Here is a 14,640-nt window from a genome sequence, read left to right as displayed (position 1 = left end):
CTCTTTCATAAAAACAGTGTCACAGCCTGGAATTAATAATCAGTGGGAGAATCAAGGCAAACCAGACACTCGAAGGTGGTGACACTACCCTGCTAACTGTTGCACTGGTTTTAGCTGGGATAGAGTTAGTTTTCTTCATAGCAACTGATATGGAGATGTGTTTTGAATTTATGCTGGAAACAATACTGATAACACAAGGATGTTTTAGCTATCACTGAGCAACACTCACACAGCGTCAAGGCATCTTTTGTACTCCTCACTGAATCCCAACAGCAAGGAAGCTGTGAGGGCACAATGAGTTGTGAGGGGACACAGCCTGGACAGCTGGCCTCAGTTGACCACAGCGATATTCCATCCCACATGGCATCAAGCTCAGCATGTAAAGCTGGGGGAAGAAAGAGGAATGGGGAGGATGTTTGTCGTTAATGGCATTTATCTTCCCAAGCCACTGTTACACATGATGGAGCTCTGCTTTCCTATGGGTGGCTGAACACCTGGCTGCCCATGGGAAGCAGTGAATGAATTCCTTGTATCAAAACCTACTTTTAGTCCACCATGGGGGAAGTGAGTGAGTGGCTGCATGGGGCTTAGCTGTCATGGGGTTAAACCAAGACAGCTGTCCATAACACTGTCTGTCAAAATTAGTGTAAAAGACAGTAACTCCAGTCATATTATTACATTTGGGATTTTTATTTCAGGAAAACCAAAGCCATGAAGGAAACTAAGTATTGGAGACTGGGTTACATCTTGCTGAATCAGAAGAGAATTTGAAGTAATAAGTCTACTGGATAAGAGCAGCATGGATGTAAGCATATGGGGCTAAGCGCCAGCATTCTCTTCTTGGAGAGAATGTCCATGCATTTAGCAGGAGCAAAAATTATAAACATGTGCCCCATTTTCAACGTAAGCAAGCAGTAATTTACAGTCACCAATGGGATTATTGTAATGTCCTCTCCTTTATGTTTTCATAAGAAAAGAACCCAGGCATAGACACTACTGCTACTGGATTTGTTTCATGTAAAATATTATGTTGGCCCTCAGTTCAGGGAGTATACCAATAGGTAGAGTCAGAAATGTTCTGTTACCTCATTTCATAATCAGTAATTAGATAGTTATGGCACTCTTGCTGGACCTTTGCTTACCTAATACTGTCTTGACATCAAACATAAAAGAAGGTCGTAATTCAGTCTCTCCACGTGCATGTATTGACCAGTTTCATTTCAGTTCAGGACATTGTGTCCCTTTATCTGTGACTCTGCCCCTTCACTCTCAGCTGAACAGGAGCAAAGGGCTTTTCTAGTGAGTCCTTGCCTCAAGAATCAAGGCATGGGTGCTGCTCCTGTCTGCAAGGGCAGGCACAGCAAATCCATCTGTCCGTGAATCTTTAATATAACAAAGGCTCTGGCTCTGCACTCGCCAACGCATGCACCCAGTGACGCTGGGTCAGACCTTGTCTGGGTGACATCATTGTGGCACCACTGTATTTTAATCAGTGGGAAGGGTAAATGAGGAGAAGAGAAAGGGGGTTTTCCTCAGATGATGTGATCCCAGCTGCCCTACCTGGGGGAAGGGAGGAAATGAGCCTGAAAAATGAAGGTTAAAGTAATGGGACAGAGACCAAGGGACTTGTTCTGGAGCCACGGCTTTGCCTATGTATCTCTCTCATTGCCTCGTGGCAGGGGAAGAACAGGAAAGGCTGAAAACACATGAAATTTTACTACTCTCATCCTATAGATTTAATTCATTTTACATACCCAGTCTAGTTTTCAAACCCGTTCAGATATCTGGTGCCTCCACATGAAAACTAGACCCCAAAATTACTTGTCTATAAATGGCCAATGAATGGTTATGTACATTAGAATGCCCGAATCTAAAACCTAAGAGCAAGCTAAGCCAGGAGCTACCTTATGTCAAAGAGCACACAGCTGCCAGGAACTAGAAAAAAATAAACTCTAAGGACATCATGTGTCTTAGATCTTAGCCTTTGCTACAGGCTGCAGAAAATTGCTTTTACACCCATGATATGTACAGCCAGGACTCTTTCTGGTAGGTATATGTTTCTAAAGAGCCAGGCAGAGCTCATTTGTTTCTTTAAAAGTATTGTTAGCACCTGCTCCACCCCCTTCAAAAGTAGTGAGAATGTTCAAGAGGAAACAGAGTCAATTCTTTCCTCATCTCAGAATATTTTAATCTCCCTTCTCCTGCTTTTCAGAAGATGGAGATCACCAGAAGGTGGCCTATTCCTCCTAGACTTTTTTGGGAAGTAGAAGAGGACTCTTTTCACCCCTTTGGGAAAATGGGGCTGCTATGTACAAAATTTGAAAGACTGAGTGATGGAGGCAGAGCATGAGTGCCTGGTCTAGTGGTCAGGCTTAGGGGCTGAGAGACACGGTTTGGGAGCCAGTTTCCATGGTCATTCCTGTATTTTAATGATATCACCTAAAATACAGATACTGTCATGGGAGCAAAAACCAGAACTCAGAACTCCTACCAAGCTAAGCTACTTACCGACTTAAAACTACTGAACTGTGTTTCACTCCATCAACTTTGAAGCCTTGTCAGTGGACTGTACGTTTACCCAAATTGGTTTAGTCTGGTGGCAGGACATGTCTCTCAAAGGGAGGACATATAACTCTGAATCATCTCATAAACAAGAGGGAACTAAGTTTGGTTGACTATGCCAAGGTGAATAAATTTAGGTACATAAATTAAGCAACTCTGGAGGAAAATTTAAGCTGAAAAAGGTCAACTGCCTATTAAACCCAGGTGTTTTCAGGGATAGGCAGGCATTTTCAGGATAATGTTCTGGACTTCTAGCTTCTAGATCCCAAATAAAGTGCTTAAGTCAAGTCCTCTTTTGAACCTGGCCCAAAGCCTTGTTTGGATCTGAATACAGCATTTACATTAAAAATCACTGCTTTCTCACCTTACTTTTAGGTGCAAAGTTCACTGAGTTCATGAATATAAGCCAGTGATCCTGAAAGTTTGGCAAACAGAAGAAAAGGTGGTTCAGAGAGCTGGGAATCGGGCAGACCTACAGCACTCAGATTCTACAGTTCATGCATCCTCAAAGCAAGAGAGATTAAATTTATGCTCCCAAGCACCAGCCTCACTAGAGCTCAGTGCAGCAGGCTGGGAGAGAGCAGAGAGTCTGATCTGGTGCCATTGTGCCTGTAAGTGCTGTGACATTGTGGAGATCCCCCTGCTAGCACTGCTTAAAGCACCGTGTGCACAGGGAGCTGTACTTAACAAGCCTGCCAGTTGTTTGTGAGCACAGCATGTAATATCCTGGCACTGTGGCTGATTGCTTACAGGTGGTAAAAGAGAACCTGACATCCACGCTGAAAGCACCTTTGCACAATAGTAGCCACTGCAGCCGACATTGGAGACAGGTGACAGGAATGCATCGGCAGTCCTTACTAACATATCTCCATGCATTTACAGGGAAGTTGCAAGTGAGAATGACAGAAACAGCAGTGGGAAGGGATCTCTAGAGATTTTTCAGTCATGCCTCCCACCTGAAGCTTGAAACTGTGGGGTTCTTTTCAGTGCCTCACTGTCTTCTCAGGCCCCTTGTGTGCTGACAGATTCAAAGATATGGAGTGCATTTTGGGCTCTATAGTACAAAAGTCAAATAAAAGATTAAATGAAAAAAGGGGGAACATAAAGGAGAGAAGAGAAGTCAGGAAAGGCCCTCTAGTTTTACAACACATGTCGAAGTCCATGGGTAGTCTTGCTGCAACTGGAATATGTGGAGCTTTTTTGCCATTAACCTCAAGACGAATGGCTTGTTTTAAAGACAGTAAAAACACCATGCTGTGCAGGTGCCTCTATGTGTGGGTGGATTTCTCAGGAGGATGTCAGGGACTGCAGCCACAGCATTGGCGCTCCCCGGTGCTCTGCACCGTCTGCGGCGTGTGAGGGGGAAGCAGCTGCAGTCCTGCACAGCTCTTTCCCCAGGTCCTCCTCTCCATCACCTCCCCTTTCGCCTCCAGACCTCTGTACCTGAAATTCCAGACCTGAGGTTGTTAAACAAAATGCCAACTGAATAGAGCAGAAACTAGTAAATGAGCAATAAAGGAATTTGAACACAAGAGGGCAATTAGAAAAGGAGTTGAAATGGGAATAATTAGATAACATAATTCTAAATGAATACTGAATCTTAGTTAATCCTATTAACTATTTGCAATAAATAGAACAAGTGGTTTGTCAAAGTACTGCTAGTTTTTCTATGCTTTGATAGATCAAGGTTAGTTACTGTTAGAACCACAACATTATGCTTTGTTTTCAACTGATGAAGGAGTAAGATTGATTTGAAACATATGGTGAAAAATACTGCCGTTCTTTGTTTGCATCTGTTATACTTTTACTCGTTAGTAATTGGTTCACAAGCTGCATTTCTATTTTTTTTGTTGTATTTTTTAATATATTAAGTGAAAACAGAGACTTTTAGCAGATGTACAAATGAGAGGATAAACATCTCAGAATGCTTTGAAGCTGTGTTTTTTTTTTTTTTCTAGTTTGTTTTATATCACTAGGGCTACACACAGGGTTTTCTGCTGGTGAACATGGGTGAAAGGCTTTTTATTGGGTCCCTTGGACCCAGTGAGTAGGGGGTCCATATCTGGCATCCTGTAATAGCAATTTTTCAAAGACATAAGAATGCACCCAAAGTAGTAGCACCTTCTTCTGTGGTTTGCCTCTGTTTTTAAAAGGGTTAACTTGTATTGTATCAGAAAGGTTCTGAAGGAAGTTCCAGAGTTTTTATTTAGCTAAAGCCAAGGCTCTGTCATGTGATTAGTTCTTTAAAACTCACAGCCTTCAAACTGTGGATAGCCCAATACATAAAGGTAATTCTTAAGGGTGCAATGCAGTGGATTCCCAGCATTTTCACATCTTTATTCTTTTCTTAGATTATGAAGAACAGCTAATCACAACCTCGTGATCAGTGAGTGCATACCAGAGCAAGCCTAAAAGTCAGTGGAAATTACAGTGTGTGTGCGCTTCAGTACAATCAATTTTGTTTGTTGTTTTAGTGGCATGATTCCTGTTTACAGCAATCAAACCATCATATTACACAAAGTAAATCAATAGGGTGATAATGTAGCTGTTTACTGTGCTTATAGACTTGCCTGTGACTATGTCTAGGACACACAATACAATGTTCTTAATTTTTTATTTCCCTTTGGATGAAGGTTGACATAACTCACAGGTACAAGCAAATCCCACCATGCTACAAAATATAACATTTATAAGAGATACATATGGTACATATTTATAGTGAGCAAAATAAGGACTTGTTTCAATTATGCGTGTGGATTAGCTCTTTGAAGAAAAAAAAAAGTAGGTGTTACCTCATGCCCATATAAATCCAGGGGTAAAACATGCCTAAAACAAAACCCCTTTTACGTGCCGTTACTTATACATGAACATTAACATTTTTCAGGCATAACTCTGAACAAGATACACAGACATATGCTGCTATGAATCTTGGAGAACATGCTGTGCTTACATTTTTCAAACTATCCAACAATTTCAGCAATAAATTTATTCTGTGCCAGAAAAGGACAGTATTTGGATATCCTGTGGGCACAAGCAATATACTTTCAACGCACATCAAATGCTTATAGGCAGATGAGCAAGTAACTATTGGGTAAATTAAGAAGTAAACTTTCAACATTTCAGCTGTTTGAGACATCATCCCATGCACACATTATTGCCTGCTGTACCTTGCCCTGTACCCAGTGCATCCTGTCTGCCTTTCATTGAGATGTAAACAGCATCATCTCTGGGAGGAGACACTGCAGAGTCACAGGCCACTCATGTCTGCCTCAGATTTACTCTGCAGCAACCCACTTGTTAGAGAAAAATTACAAACAGTAAAACTGGGTCAGTTAATTGTAATTAAGAGTTCATCCATGTCTGTTTCATAGGATGGAAATTGCAGACTTGGATCCCTCATTCCTTTTCTGGGAGACACAGGACAACTAGGGAGAAGCAGGAGCAGGAGAACCTCCTGAAGAAGGACCCTCAAGCAGAGGGTACCACTTTCTGATTCAACACAGGATGAATCTAGCAGACAGTGACAGTGCTACAGACTTGGATTTTCATGATATTTAGGAGAGTTATATGCATCCACTTTCTAATTCATGTTTTGTCTGGGAAAAAAACTGCAGTTAAAAGTAGCATTACTTTCCAGCAACATGGGCAGAGTGGAGATTAATGATGTCTGTAACTAAGTTACATTTTCTTTGTGTATTATTTTGTGTATTCTCTTGAAATTAATCCATAAAGAGTGAGAACTTGAAGTCTTCTGTGTGTTATTCGCAGCACGAGCTTTTTTGGAGGTTAGTGACACTGATTCTCTCTTCCTGAATCTCTCCTATCTCCATAATTTCAAGAGTGCAGAACTGCTTCCTCCACAGCGTGCTCATCAAAAGAAACTGCAGTATGTCGTGGTCTGAAAACTTTACCAGAGCATGCTAGGTTTGGCCCTTCTCCCTCTGTCTTCCAGAGACTTCCAAATCTTCCCTTAAGGGGAGCATTCTTCGGTTATTCTCTAAAAACCTTGTTTTGTTTCCTGGTGTTTCAGCCTCCCTTTCTTAGGTTTCGCCTTATCAAGTCCTCTAGGGACTTTTCTAGGGTCTAGATCATACTAGGTAGAAACATTTTCTTTTGAGGTTTTTTTGATAGTTTTTTTCCATAATAACTTAGGACACAAATTATTTGTAAAATCAGATTTGTGTGTTTAATAAAATGAATACAATCTTTTTCAGATTATTTGACATTTTATGGAATTCTATTTATTTGTGTTTCAATTAACTTTGTTAACAATGGCAAAGTTAGTAATGATGTTTGGCAATCAAAACCCATTATGAAGTATTTGAACAATACAAGGTTAGTTAAGTTAAAGGAGATGTTGTGCAGAGCATTTCAAATTGAATTTGGATAGTGGCAAGCATCTGTGTGTTTGGAAATCTCTAAATTTCTGCCTGAAGGGTAAATTGAAGCTTATATAAACAAGAACTTGTGATCTAATGTTTGGGCTTTTACTGACACAGGCACAAAGAGACACACAGATGCACACACATAAACCTCTATGGGAGGTTACAAAATATAGGGAAGAACAAGAGACAAGAGTAGAGGAAGATATGAGACATGTTTGCTGTCTATTTAATGTTTTCACCCATGTAATACAGTTTGGCAGACATTTTCCACAGTTCCACCAAATCAGACCTGTAACAGCAATTATCAGTCATCATAACATGAATCAAGCTTGAACTGCTGTGGTTCTGAAAAGCGTGACAAAATTAATTGAAATTTAGGCAGTGAATAGTTTTCACTTCCTGAGATAAGGTGTGTTTTCAGGGGAAGCTTGTTGCTATGTTGGCTTTAGTTAACAGTTCTTAAGTCTCTTGTTAAAGGATTTGTATTATTTCTGTGGGTGGATCACAGTCTCATCCAATTATGACTTCAGTACAGCCAAGCTTTGTGTCATATGCTTTACTAGCCCATACTCGTTTGCACATTCCTTTCACTTCGCAGGAAGATTTAAAAAAAAAGAAGGCAAATTTTTCTCTCTCAAGTGATTACAAACAGTACTTTGGAAGTATCAAATTCTACTGCATGTTCATTTCATTCCAAAAATATAATTTTGGTGGCTTAGTGGTGTATTGTTTTAGTAACTACAATAAAATTGTTTAAAATCTGGCAAAAAAAGTATTAGTTCTCAGCCTAGAAGCCAAATGTGATATATATCTATGTTTTCTTGGCTAGTTATCTTCTAATCTCCTGACTGTAGAGAAGAATGAATTTGCTTTCATGTTGTGTTACATCTTTTTTTAAGCAATTTCTGTATTTAAATGGTTTACTGCAAATGATTGAAATTCTGAAGGCATTGGTATGAGTGCTAGTATGGTAAATATTGTATAGAAAGGAAACCGGAACTTCCTTAGTCCTTGGGGTATACTGAGTTCCTAATTGTGTTTTTTTAGCTCTAAAATTATTTTAAGTTTTGGAACTTTTCTGTGCCAAGTTACAAGAAATATCAAAATATAATTTTTAGGGAGTTTTTTAAGAGCTGATTGTTTTGATATATAATTGTTTTTATATTTTCTAATATTGGCCATTGGTTCTTGCCCTTGGGGTCTTTTCACGTCCCACAGAGTGCAATTCTTTAGTCACTTTGAAGAAGAAAATTAGATGTTCTTAGATGTTACAAAAAAAAATGTTTAGTGAAAGCAGAGTTAATATTTCAGTACATTTTTCCAGATAAGACATGCCAGTAATATAGATAGGATCTGTGGCTCTAAAATAATTTTCAGAGTGAAGACTTGACTAAGAGTAAAAAGAAGCTTTAGTCCTCCTGTCAAACCTCACATAACATAGAAGGACAAAATAGTATTATATAATAGTTGTATGAAGGTTTCTTCTCAAAAAGACTGAACCCTTTTATGGCATCCTCCTGCAGCTCCCATTACATCTTCTCTCTGATCTCCAACATTCCCCAAATATCTCTGAAGCAAGAGAGAAACCAAGAGTGAGGATGCCAGACAGGATCACACCAGAATCTAATCTAGCAATTTTGAGCAGTTATGAGATTCCCATGACTATTCCAAGACTTGAAATTGCTGCATGAAGTTTAAATTTAATCCCACTGAAGTCATTAAGGTCCAAACTTATGGAAGTCAGTCTAGCATTTAGGGACAGCAAAAGTATTTAGACTGTACATAACAGGCTTCCACAACCTGGAGTGGTGTGGCCGGTGGAGAGAAAACGCCCAGGCTAGGAAATGTCCAGCCCACCTCCAGCCAGTGGGGCACTTCCTCAACACGAAGTTGAGCCTCGTGCCTAAGGCAGTAATCTGCCTTTCGGACGTTGGCCGCAGGGATACTCCCAGACCGCAGGATAGAAGAGGCGACTCCCGGTTTCTTCAGGGTAGCAGGGTTTATTGGGTCACGGGGAAGCAGGAAGCCGGGAAGGAGAAGGCAAGGGCAGGAGACAAGAGACCAAGAGCCTCGAGGTGAGGTCAGACCTTGGGTTATAAAGGGAATGGGAGGGGGGGGAAAGGATGACCAATCAGAAGTAGGGAAGGGAAGATACATTTGATATTGACATGGAAAATGAGCCAACCGGGTGTAACTGCGGGAGGGGCCCAAGCCCCTGAGCCAATCACCCGACATCCTAACCAGAAGCTTCTGGAAAAAGAGGCAGGGGTGCTGAGTGACAGGCAGGCAGCCAGGGGTGGAGAACAGGAATGATACATTTGGTAACCAAGGTAACTGGGGAGGGGCTTAGGGATTGACAGAAACTGGGAAACAGGGCAGGACCTTCAACTTGAACAATGGGGGAAACTGAACAAACATAAAACGAACTACAACAACAACCTAATAATTTAACCAGAATGTATTTCTGTATTTAATATTTCTTTTCTAATGAGTCTATGTAACACCTGTGTGCCCCAGGTCTACTTGGACTTGATGGCCATTTGGGACTAATGCTTAGAACTGGGCATCCCCAAATTGATTCTGAGCCTGGGAAACCACTGCAATTGTACCTGAGGAAAATTGAAGCCTAGCATCTGAGCAGGTACCATTTGATAAAATGAGCAAATGACAGGCAACACAGTTAGCCTTGCAATGGTAGCATTCTCCTTTCCCACTCCTCAGCCAAACATAGTTATTTGATTGTAAAAATTCTAATTAAGCACATTATAATGCAATGGAAATTTCCCAAGACGTACTTCATTGCTAGAAATAGGCTAAATGATACTTACTGGAAGTGTTCTTTCCCTGTACACTAGTTATATTGTCCCTTTCTTCCAGTGCAAGGTCTAATTTGGGACATGCAAAGAGCTTTTCAGTTTTCCCCCATTCTCTCTACCCTCTGGAAATTGTTGCATTTTTGAGCACTGAAGCACACGCACTCTGCAGTATTACATTTCTCCCATCTGGCCTGCAGCCTCCCCGCTCAGGCAATGAGCTCACTGGATCTCATAAGCTGTGGCAGGGTTAGTCTAGGTCAGTGAGTACTGGAGAGGGTCTCCACGCAGAGGCTGGGTGGTGCAGGAATCATGAGTGGCATTTCAGCAGGTGGCATCCTTTCCTTTGGAGTTCACCCCAAAATAACACTGCCATGTGCTGGATGGATCCACAAGTGCAACCCAAGTTCAAGTCACCCCACAGGTCCATGAAGGTCACGAGCAGAGTGCCAAGTGTCCCCTACATTTCACAGGGTCAGCATTTATGTCTGCTGAGCCCCAGGACAGTGTGTCCCTCACTGACACATGCTACCATGCAATCCCTCTGGGAGAGACACACCACATGGCCTTGGAAATGACAATACCATCTGCTCCATCACCGCCTACCTGCCACCTGCCAAAAAAACCTCTTAAGGACGGGGGGAGAAGAAACCCAGGGTGGTTCTCCCCAGAGGATGTTGGGACCTAGCAGGACCTGGGAAATACAAGCCAAGTTAAATTGTGCATAAATAATGAGACTCAACTGTTCAAAATCTCCCTGAAATGTCAGGTGCATTAAACTTTCCTGGCTTTCAGGACTCTCTGCAGCAATTTGGTCATGTTCTGCATCATCTGCAGCTCTGTTTTGTCTCCACTTGCAGAGGTCTAAAACTTTCTGACTGCTATAGACACTAAGAATGTAAAACAGTGTCCAAAATTCAACTGTTAGCAATTCTCCCCAAAAAATTAAAGAGGTCTCTCCTCCAATGGCCATCCAGCTTTTTTTTCCCCTCTGGAGACCATTCACACAGCAAGAAAGAAATCACCTTTTGGACCACTTGGTTCTTTTCCCTGAGATCTGTTGGGTGTAGTGTAGTTCCCAAAACATTGAACTTCTGAGACCACCTGGGAGAGCCCTACAAACCACTGGTGGTCCATAGACCACAGTTGGAATGCTGTTCTGTTAGGCTACTGGTTAAAGAAAAGGAAATTAAACACAGAAAGTTGTTAAAACGACATTGTGTGTGAGTCATGGCTCCACATTAAGTAATACTCATACAGAGCACTTGTCTCCCTGGATGAAAGCTCCCCACCTTCTGTCTCTAGTCTCTACCTCTTAATAATAAATATCATATTTTCCTATTACACAAATGAAAGAAATGCTAATGCTTTGTCTGAGAAACAATGAAGTGATAGGAATAGAAATAGAAATAGAATGTAATGAGAGGTATATGACTGAATACACCACTCATATATTTCTGCCACCGACATGCAAGGAATTCTTTAAATTTCCACTGAAGCCTGTTTAAATGAAATATGTCAAATAATACTCCTTTTTCACATTCTCTGTTTCCAAAGTGCACCCCAGTGCAACAAGACTGATTCTTTTTTTGTTCAATATTGGGCTGTAGCAAGCTTGCTTCAGCCTTGCCTGCCAGCTGATGGGATCATGCAGAGATAGTGTCTAGTGGTCACAGATTTGTGCAGTTCCCTGTCTGATTTTGAAGCCATTTTTAATGAGCTAATTTTTATGATTGGTCACTTGCTTAAGCTTTAAGAAAATTGGTTCAGATCTAGGGAAAGACTGCTGTGCAACAGTGGTCCTTTACAATTGCAGTCTATTATTATTATTCTTTCATCAGATTACAAATGTTGTCCCCTCAAATCCCAGATATGAAGATGCATCACACAGAATACAATAAGCCCTACAGTGAACAGCAAAAGGCTTTTTCCCTTGGCATCCTCCCACTTTCAGGTCTTGGACCCAGAATATAGTTCTAGTTTGTAGGGCTGTTTGTGACACAGTCACATCTCTATCCGGATGTTTCCATTTGGACCCTGTCTGTTAATGTGCATGGAGTAAGCAGAGCTCTGAATTTGGCTGATTCCTTATGAGAAGCAGTGGGACCAAGGACTAGATATGTCACACTTGGGACCTGCTCCCCACAGTGGGTGGGATGGTCTTGTGCAATCCATAGCAAAGGAGAAGGGTCAGAACAATAGATTTCTGCCAGCAGGGACATAAAAAAATTGAAGTGTCAAAAATATGGTTAGTGATGCACACAGGATTGTTGTCAGCCCTTTGCAGTGGTAAACTGAAACCTTGTATTTTCAGCTAGCGCCTCATTCCCAAGGCTATTTGTTATCCTCTCAATGTGGCACTGGAGGAGTGGATAGATGAGACAGGACTGCCAAATCCCTCCATTGCATGAAGCACACAAAGCTTGACAGGCTGGCAAGGAGCTTGGCAAGAAGCTGGCTGTGCTACCACAACACTAGGATGATGGTTGCTGCCCTTCCTGCCCCAGGGCTGGGATCTTCGCTTGCCTGCCAGCAGAAAGGCAAGACTTCTAACTTCTGGGATTCCAGGTACCACTTTATGAGAGCATGACTTGGTTAACTTTTTTAAAGCATTCCCCAGCAAATCCACCACACTGACAACATTTCAGTAACAGCATAACCTGGCAGCATAAAGCTGGAAAGAAAGGAAGGAATGATGTAGACAAGACTCTCCAGAAAAGCTCTTGCTAGAAGTGGCTGACGTGAATTTTCCATCTGGTATTTGCCGCCCATCTCTCCAGCAAGGGTGACACATCATCCAGCTCACTTCGGGCTGGAGACCACCAATACAGTTCCTCTGTGGTGTGTATGTGAAAAGGGGACACTTTGAGGGAATTTCCAGAAGTGTATTGGCCACTTCTGTATTCTGGAATTGATACTCTGAGCTTGGATGGTAGGCCCATGCTATCAGCTATCAATGACAACATCCTGCATGAACAGTAATGATGGCAACAGGAATAATTTATGGTAATATACTAAGGAACAGTATTTCTTCCAGCAGAATTCTCAGAACCACTGCTCAATGTGAAGATAAGGAGAATTTCACTACGGCTTCAACAAAGTGAATCGGATATGACCTAATCTTCCAGCAGTAATGCTAGAACACTTCCTTTGATTGCTTTTAACAGATTTACATATCAACATAATGCAAATGAAAGGTCAATTTTGTTCACTCCCAGGTGCTTTTCTGTTTACACACAAGTTCAGAAAGCAACTGACCTTGCACTTCTAATTTTTACTTTGATTAGACATTTGAGACCTCTTAGTAATGCTGGAAGTAGTAAACAGGAAAATTATTAAGAAACCACTTGAAAACCAGTTCCAGAGCTTCTGGCATAACGAGTGGAATTTATGTCCCAGTCACCTGGCACAAAGTTAGCAGAGAGCATGGTGTAACAGCTTTTTCCCATGATCTTAGCTGCTAAATTTTTTTGACTTCTATGTGGGACACCAGCATTAGACAAGGTGAGGTACCAGAGGGAAGTCATCTCCCTCTGTGAAAGGAGAGAGGTTTGGCCAGGACTGTAGAGAATCCACAAAGCATCCTCTCACCACAATCACTTCCCAGATTAAGTCCAAAGGCAAAGCTGAACAGACAAGGATGGAGACCCAGAGAAGGACCCAAGAGCCCTGTGTACCCCTCTGTGATACAGCAATGTACACAGAGAAAAAGCAAGCTATGCTCTGGTTGGAATTTGAAGTCTAGCAAATTTATTTCCATATAAATATTCATGAATGCCAGAATTTGGGTAGTGGCATCAAACTTGGAAAAACTAGTTATCACCAAACACCAGAGATCAAGCTTCAGAGCAAAAATTGTCATCTCAATTGGAGGCATTATAGTGAAAGCAGAAACACAATTAAATAATTCTGGCATTTGGAAAAATGTTACAAAGTGCATGAGGACATAGCCCACAGCAAAACTATTTGACAGATATTTAGCACTTTTGAAGTCAATTCCATCATCTCCCCCACCTAAGTACATGAAACTCTTTGGCCTATGGATGGTCTGGATTACTATGGGAGCTAAATAAACCCTTAACCATAATAAATATGGAATGGTGCAGCATTCCCTTGTTTGTTTCATGGAAAACAAGGCATGATAGCACGCACTTATGACTTTCGTGCTTTTTTATATGTCTCTGTTCACTCCATGCACCTGGTGTCTTTTGATGATTCATTTTAATGTGTTCAACACATGCTTGTACACAGACTGAGATCACAATAGAAAAGTGCTGCAGAGTGAGTATCCAGGGATCTACACTCAATCCATTGTTGACAATGACAGTGACAAATGCTGTCAATATTTTATAATATGAAAAAAAAAATCCTACCAGAAAATTCAGTCTCAGAAAATTCTGTCCTGGAAAATTCTGTCCTGGAAAATTCTGAAAAACACAGACCTTCCAAAGGTTTGATGATATAAGCAAAAAGTCCCTCAAGCACATATTTCCCTTGTAGAATGTAGATGGTTTCAGTACTTAAAGTCAAGCATACACATATGTTCTGTGGTGATCCAAAGCTGTTACCACTGAAAGTATATGGCTTTATCTCTGTTCCCCTTCTACTATGATCATTGGTGTCAGATTTATGATTTACTGTAGATTCATGACATACACCAGACTGTCATTCTTCCTAGGTAGGCAGCTGAGGTAATCTCCAAAATATTTAGCATCATACCTGGAATGTGTGTTGATGGTACTCAGTGAGTTTTGATGAAATTTATGTAATTCCTTATAAGGGTATGTGGTTCCTGGTACTGCAGAGGGACCCAGAGATGGAAAATAATCACTCCTGTAATTCCAAACTACTAAAGGCTGTCTTTGGAGTGCATTTTCAAT

General features: G+C 41.2%; 1 long non-coding RNA gene across 1 annotated transcript in view; it reads left to right on the top strand.

Annotated features, from left to right (window-relative positions):
* Positions 1-6,308, top strand: part of LOC139589223 (uncharacterized) — a 48,001-nt gene extending 41,693 nt beyond the window's left edge. The window contains exon 2 of the long non-coding RNA XR_011678975.1: positions 5,934-6,308. This is a non-coding gene — a long non-coding RNA (uncharacterized lncRNA). The remainder of the gene's footprint in view (positions 1-5,933) is intronic.
* The last annotated feature ends 8,332 nt before the right edge of the window (positions 6,309-14,640 follow it).

Source organism: Agelaius tricolor, unplaced genomic scaffold (genome assembly GCF_023055355.1).
Source record: "Agelaius tricolor isolate 1412-34295 unplaced genomic scaffold, bAgeTri1.0.p SCAF_4, whole genome shotgun sequence".
Lineage (NCBI taxonomy): Eukaryota > Metazoa > Chordata > Aves > Passeriformes > Icteridae > Agelaius > Agelaius tricolor.
This window is presented reverse-complemented; position numbering and strand designations above follow the sequence as displayed.